At 39.9% G+C, this 7,992-nt stretch overlaps 1 pseudogene; it reads right to left on the bottom strand.

Annotated features, from left to right (window-relative positions):
• Nucleotides 1-1,341: 1,341 nt before the first annotated feature.
• On the bottom strand, nt 1,342-7,557 carry LOC128745873 (trafficking protein particle complex subunit 10-like; annotated as a pseudogene).
• Between the last annotated feature and the right edge of the window lie 435 nt (nt 7,558-7,992).

The raw sequence follows: 7,992 nt of genomic DNA, 5'->3' as shown, positions 1-7,992 counted from the left end.
TTTTATTACATAATAAATACTAAACAATAAGGACATTGATTCAACATGCCTTGTATGAAATATTGTTATAATTTTGCTTAAAATCATTGAAATTACCTTAAACAATATATAGAACACTTTCATGAATATATCTGGATCTAAATTTTTCGGTCTGGAACCTATAAACATAACCACACACACCTAAACTAAATCCGGATCTCAATTTACTTGTCCTAAGTACACATTTCATTTGCAACCACCAGTGCGCTAGCTGGTTAATAAGATTTCTAACCCGCTGCAGAAAATTCAATGTTCGCAATATTCATTTTACTGAGATTTAATTGAAAAATGTTTTGATTTGTATATCCGTCCAGCGAAAATTTGTAACTGATCATCATTTTCCTAGTTCAGACAGCCAAATGTAGGAGTCGCATGGGCTTCATTAGTTTTGCGTTTATTCGCCTATAGTTTCCCAACTAATTTGACATAAGTTTTATCCAAGTGGGGACCTTTCGCTTGGATGTCTGTTCTCTGTGACTTAACTAATCGAACACAGCAGTGATCCTAAAACGGTTTTTGCATATTATTGGAATGTTTTTCTACTTCACAAGATCCTTATGCTTGTTTTGTCTCGGTTCAAGTCAATGTTCTGGAGATTCGAATATCTTTAGTCTTATCGAACCATGTTGATCCGGCACTACATGAAAATATGAATGTTCTCTTTCACGGAGACAAATGTATGCTAAAAACAACCATATTTTAGGTTGTTCCAACCAGATTTTCTAATTGAAATTTGCGTAAATATATATTTTGGTTACTTTGACAAACCGCGATGTTTAAAATTAACTAAAATACTAGGTTGTTTTTGCTTTAGGAATTAACTTCAATTCAACAAATATTTGCTTGAAGTAACCAGAATGGTTGTTTAATTTTGACAGCTGATATCTTTTAGGTAATATCAACCAAACTGTATAGGTTGATCTAAACAGATTTTAGTTTTAAACAAACTGATTCGTCTTTTAAGTTGAACATTGAAACGTTTGAAACAAACTAATACTGGTTTTTGAAATAATCCTTGCAGCGTTAGATGTAACCAACAATGTTGTTTGAAACAACCAACAAACTTATTGAAACAATTTTTTTAAACTTCGTTATCTTATAAGTGTATTTTCGTAAGATGAGATAATTTCATGCAAAATAAATTATAACTAATTACTTATACGTATTGGTCAATTTTACAAAGCCAAAACTAATGTAGCCACCATTTATATGGCCGAACCAATTAACTGAATGCAAAATTGACACTACGTTATTATATTCCGCATCGCAAATCGAGTCCAAAACCGTACCGTGGACATCAGCTCACAGCACACGAAAACTGATCTGGCTGTAACTCAACAGCAAGTGCAGGAAATCGGTAACTTGTTGCTGATGACCCGAATTAACTGCTTTAATAACTTCAAGTTCATAACAACGAGTAATGGCTGGTCCTGGTCGTTCTGTGATGTTCGAGTGCGCATCAATTGTATGCTGATTATTTATGCTTGGCAATTTTTGTGTATCGCGCTCGCGCCATAGTTTATCTAGAACGTGTATTTGCATACTTTTCGAATTGTAAATCTGCCCCGGAGGGAAAGGTGGCAACCGCGGATGTGTATCCATTTTGGACTTGTTCATCGGAATGTACTTGGATAGGCGGACACATAGTTCGGTAGCGGTAAGAAGCCAGCTGTGACTTTCTACTTCTTCCATCGAAATGACCCCCGCAGTACGGCCAACAACAACCCACATGTTTTGATCGGCAAGAACTTCATACATCAGATCTAAGAATGGATTGGCATGGACCTTCGATATTCGCAGATTCAAATGACAAACTGAATTTACACGACATGACTCGGACGGTTCAATTTTGGCGTAAATAGTAAATAACGTAGTGTAATCCTTCACATCAAATGTAGCTGAGTACGGAATATAGTATCGCAGTTCTTCCGGTAGATTTTCGTCTGCGAAACTCATGCGATAGTCGACATGGATGCCGGCAGTTCTCTTTCTGCTTTCAGTGCTTCCACTTGTATTTTTTTTTGTTAGATTATAGTCACTTTAACACTTTTAGGTCATTCGTGACTTCTGCGGGGTTGGGATTTGAACCCAGGTCCACGGCGTGAGAGGCGTGAATGCTAACCACTACGCCGGGATTGACCCCGTCCACTTGTATTTCATACAGATACGAAATAGACAAGCTTTTAGTCATGTTGATTTCGTTTTGTGATTTGGGATTCACGTCAATAATTGTGGCACCTTCGGCCGCGCACGTCATAGTGGCATTCTTTTGTATGAGTCTATTATCACTCACTCCTTTGAGTATTACCTGCAGAAATTTCCGTGAACCTGAGGAATGCAAACGACATGAATCTGTCAAAGCCGGAAGAAAGTGTGGCGGAATTAGAATTTCTTTGCGATTCCAGGGAACCAGAAGGGTAACCTTTTGTTCGATAGGTTTTTTCTTCACGTCGACCGGGAAGGTCACATAGGGCTTCCAAATCAATGGCCCGTTCTTCAAACGATTGGAAATCGTGCAAACCAATAATGAGCTCTCGTTGAAAACTTGCCCTGTGGCACTGCTCGTCTGAATTCGTAAGTCGCATTCGTAAATTCTTCGAACATTTTAGTGTAATACTTGCATCTTTTGAAAGGCGAAAAACTACCACCGGAAACAATTAGCTTTACCGGTTGCTCTATACCGGCAATAAGGTTCATAAAATTAAGAACGATGAAGCCTTGGTAATAATTTCAAAATTTACTGGACTTGTGGGGAGGCTCTCTGATAGGAATTCTACGTTATCAATTTGAATGGACAGTTGTTTAAAAGTCCAAGAGCCTACACGCTTCGTTTTTACTTTTAGCTCGAGCGTATTTAGGCCCAGTTGAAGTACCAGTTTTTCACTGGCAACACAATTGGTAAAATCAGAACATTGCTTTGGCGATATACAACGCCTAGTGCTGCTAGTTCGATCAACCGGCTGTTTTGTCTTGTTGTCACAGGCGACCGATGCACAGCTTGGAGTATCATTTTGCTTGTAGTCGAGATGTGATGGGAAGCAGTGCCGTCGCTTCCGGTAGCACGGTCTGTGCATTAAGCGATTCGGATGCTTGCTTTGGATCCATTCCAAAAGATAGTTGTACTTGTTCGCACGGAATTTCACGTGGAAAGTTGCTTTATAATTTTAAAACAACTAAGATGATATCATCCTAGACAATTGAACTGTGTGTTAGGTTAATATTGATAATCTATAATGACAAGTAAAGATTAACACCAATACTAATTTTGGAGCGCGATCTTGCGATTCGCTTCGCTCTTTCGGGTTAATGGGTGTAGGTTGTATAAATCGAACAACCTGATTGAATCGATTTTTTTTTCAGCAGTAGCGGTTCTTTCGATTCGTTTTTGCGCAATGTTTTCGACCCGCCTTTGCGCGGTCTTCACGACCCGCCGTCGCGCGGTCCTTCCGACCCGCTGTTGCGCGGTCCTTCCGACCCGCCGTTGCGCAGTCCTACCGACTCGCTGTTGTGCAGTCCTTCCGATTCGATGTTGCGCGGTCCTTCCGACCCGCTGTTGCGCAGTCCTTCCGACCCGCTGTTACGCAGTCCTTCCGACTCGCTGTAGCGCGGTCCTTCCGACTCGCTGTTGTACAGTTCTTCCGATTCGATGTTGCGCGGTCCTTCCGACCCGCTGTTGCGCAGTCTTTCCGACCCGCTGTTGCGCAGTCTTTCCGACCCGCTGTTGCGCAGTCTTTCCGACCCGCTGTTGCGCAGTCCTTCCGACTCGCTGTTGCGCGGTCCTTCCGAGCCGCCGTTGCGCGGTCCTTCCGACCCGCTATTGTTGATGGTCTTAATTAGGTGGTCTTTCTACACATTGATTTTCCCTTCTTTATTTCTCCTGGCAGGATCGCCATTGTGTATTCTTTAATTTAACTGTCTATTAAGACCACCCTATTAAGACCGATAATTGAATATGACTTACCTCCCCAAGGAACAAAACGGTAGCACCTAAACAAGCAGGTGTGGAATAAGAGTTGTGTGGTAGCATTCGGTGCTGAACAAGCGAATTTGCTGAATTGTCTGTTGTTTAAACGTCATACCCTACATTTTTTCTAGCTTCTAATCAACATCTATACGTTGTTATATAAGTGCGGAATAAGAGTCGAATAAACATTATGCAAATGTATCGGCAGTACGGCTAAGAGCAGGTGTGGAATAATGGTCGCTTAAAAGCTACCATGAAAATGCATGTCGAATAGACGTTGTGCAAACGTGTCAGTCAAGAACAATTGTGGAGTAAAAGTGGAATAAGAGTGGAATGAGCATTGCGCAAACGTATCAACAGCATTACGAAGATCAAGTGTGGAATAATAGTGGAATAAGTGTGGAATGAGCGTTGCGCAAACGTATCAGCAGCATTGCTGAGAGCAAGTGCAGAATAGAAGTGGAATAACAGTGGAATAAATGTTGTACAAACGAATTTGCAGAATTGCTGAGAGCAAGTGTGGAATAACAGTGGAATAAATGTTGCGCAGCATTGCTGCGAGAAAGTGTGGAATAAGTGTGGAATGAGCGTTGCGCAAACGTATCAGCAGCATTGCTGAGAGCGAGTGTGGAATAAGAGTGGAATGAAAGTTGCCCAAACGCATCAGCTGCATTGCTAAGAGGAGTTGTGGAATATGTGTCGAATAATCGTCGTACAAACATATCAGTAGCACCAACAAGAGCAGGTGTGGAATAAAAGGTGCTTGATGGCAGCCAACAACACCAATAACTTGAATGACACTTTATATTTTACACTTTATAATTTATGCTTTAAACACTTTATTTTTTTGATACAGCCGCCGCAAATCTTTGCTGGTCGTGGAAATCCTTTTATGTGTTGTTGTCTGTACGGTGTGTATCTTTTCCCTCGGCGTGTCGTTATCCCTCGTCGTACCGATAAATTAAATAAACTTATATCTTGAGACAGCTGGCTGCTTGACGGTTTGCGAGTTACTCATAATGGATTTGCACAGCGAGATGAATTCCGTCGGGCTAAAGCCGCCAGAATTGTTATGATCGGGTGGCATAGTGGCGATGACCAGCTCCCGCTGCCGGTGCGCGAAAACGCCACTGCTTCTCGTGCCATCCGCTGCTCTTTTTTGTTTTTTGGACGAAAAAAACTAAGTCAGAGCCGATGACAAATAGATGTGGACAGACAGTGAGCGACTTAAAGCAGCAATAAGCTCTGGACTATCTGCGTAAACTAATGACGGGGTGACAAAAGTACAAAAGCTCTCTGCGGTACTAGCACGAATCACTCCTGCTGTTAACTAATCACTGCTGCTGTTAATCACATCACTGCTAACTAAATGAACAAGCACTAGCCGAACATTCTGGATTCCAGTGAATTTTATTAAGTACCACCGCTCACCGTCGTCAATATTTAAAAGAAAAAAGTCTTCTGCGTTGTGACTGTGTTATGTTGCTGGTGGTACAAGCGAAATGCTTTATTTTATTATAAATAGTTTATTAAATGTTTAACATGTGCGGAATAAATACTTCTAAAGTAATCTTGTACAGCAGATGCCAAACATGATTTAAGAAACTACTCTTCAGCGCTTAAATACATTTTAACCAATTTTTGTTCCACGCTTGACAAACTTAAGCTGGTAAATCTACATCGGCTAAAAACTCGGCGCCTGTCATATGTCAGATTATCTCAGATGTGTTCGTTGACGGCTTCCGACCGACAGGATGTAAGTTCGAACCCAGGTGAATTAAAAAAGTATATGGCAGGCTTGATGAATTTTGAGTCAACCAATGATTTCCTACTAAGTCTCTTATTTATAAATTATAATATAGGCATACAAAAATGGTCATGAAAATAACGAAACCCACAAAATAAAATAAAAATACTTCCTGCATATTTTTTTTCTTTTTGCTTGTCTAAATGTTGAACTGCTGTGGAATAAACGTAGCTTAAGTGTCATCAGCAGAAGTTTAATAAACATATATACACGTACTGAATAAACGTTTTACTATACGTTGCATAACAGTCATACAAACGCATCTTCCACGCCCATATTCAGCACTGTGCTGTTTAAATTCTCCAAAACCAACTGTATAAGCATTGAACAGAGGTGTTTAGACATACTTGAAAAGCAGCTGTGCAGCATGTGCTGAATAAAAGCTGTCGGTTAAACGTTTAATAAGCAAAAATTGTTCCTTGGGTCGTCGAGAACCCAATAAAGAAAGAGGACGATTCTTCTCATGTCTTGCTTACCACGTGTGAAATCAACAAACGTGGTTACTATGGCTGCAACATATTCGTTGTGTTATAGCAACAAATAACACTTAATACTTAGCAACAAATAAACGATTCAGCTCATGTTACCCAAATATATTTATATGCCACACAGAAACAAATACCCAAAAGGCAGCGTAGGTCCCACAAAATTGGTATTGTTGTAAAATAACTCATAATCGTAACATCTTCATTGGATTGATGGTAAACTTTGATGAAATTCCCGAATCCATCGGATAGCACGGTGAAATTGCTCGCATTTTGACGATGGACCATAATTAAAACTAGAACCAGCGCTCGGCTGAAAATAATTATTTGAAGTTCCACTAGTCGAAGATCCAACGGGTGTAACAAAATGCTGCTGTTGTTGCGATGACATGTGATTACGTTGATAAGAAGCCCACAAGGCTTCATTCTGTTTATTACCGACGTTTGCCATTGAAGTGTTGGTTGCTTCCGTCGGAACGACAAAATAGTTATACGCACGCACTTATTTCGAGCACACACCGGCAGCCATGACGACCACTACAATCAGCAGTGGTGGTAATTTCATTCCAGCCAGGATTTGACCTTTGTAATAACCTTTTCAACTCACAACACTTTATCTCAAAATAGTCAAAATGCTTTCAGCATTCGCTTGCTGTAACTTGGTTATAGACCAAATCATCATACCGTCAATTGACAGATACTGGCGCCCTTGTTTACGTTTTGGAAAATTTTCCTTTTCGTTTATAGCGAATGTAGCGAGTTTTAAAACTGTTTACATGCATATTGGCTTTTAAATTTAGTCCTAATGCTGGTTAAACTCGGTTTAAACAACAAACTTGCCGTTTAAACAGGTGAAACTTTTTTGGATTCTGCGGTCTGTTTGTAAACAAGGGCGCCAGTATCTGCCAGATGACGTCACCTTGATTTGGTCTATTGTTTCCGTTTTCCTCTTGTGACGACGAACAGACCGCGAAAACGCGAGCGACGCGACGACCTACACGGCAAAAAATAATGACATCATCGCAACTTAAATTTTAGTTGGAATAAACATATGTTTATGGTTGAAAATAAATAAACTTTTAGTTTGGATCAACTGATATTTAATTTGAAACAATGCGAGTTAATCAAGTTGAAATAATGTGTAAAAGTCGTTTATTTCAACTAGATTAGTGAGTTTTGTTTAAACAAATTCCGATGTTAACGTAATCAAAAATTTAGGTTGGGCTTCAACCAAATTTATGGTTGTTTTAAACTAACCACATTTTTCTCCGTGTTAGTTATCCTGTATCTTGCAACAGCCTGGTTTATATTAATCTTACAAAAAACAAGTTTTTTACCACTCAACCACAGAGAACAGACATCCAAGCGAAAGGTCCCCACTTGGATAAAACTTATGTCAAATTAGTTGGGAAACTATAGTGATGATGTCGCTAAAGGCGCATAAAATTCTACAATAAACTCACAACAGCTAGCTTCTGGCGCTAGCATAACGGTTACAGTCCATATATACTAGCGCCAGAGGAGCCAAAGGTTGTCAGTGTGCAAATCAAAAGAATCATTTAGTTGGGAAACTATAGTGGTGGTGACGCTAGCATATTAGGTGATTTTAATTTGAAATTTTATCCAAGAATTCCCGAAAAATTTGTTCCTGAATGGATGTCTGTTCTCTGTGACTCAACCACGTGGATTTTTATAAT

This window comes from Sabethes cyaneus, chromosome 1, assembly GCF_943734655.1.
Source record: "Sabethes cyaneus chromosome 1, idSabCyanKW18_F2, whole genome shotgun sequence".
In the NCBI taxonomy this organism is placed as follows: Eukaryota; Metazoa; Arthropoda; class Insecta; order Diptera; family Culicidae; genus Sabethes; species Sabethes cyaneus.
This window is presented reverse-complemented; position numbering and strand designations above follow the sequence as displayed.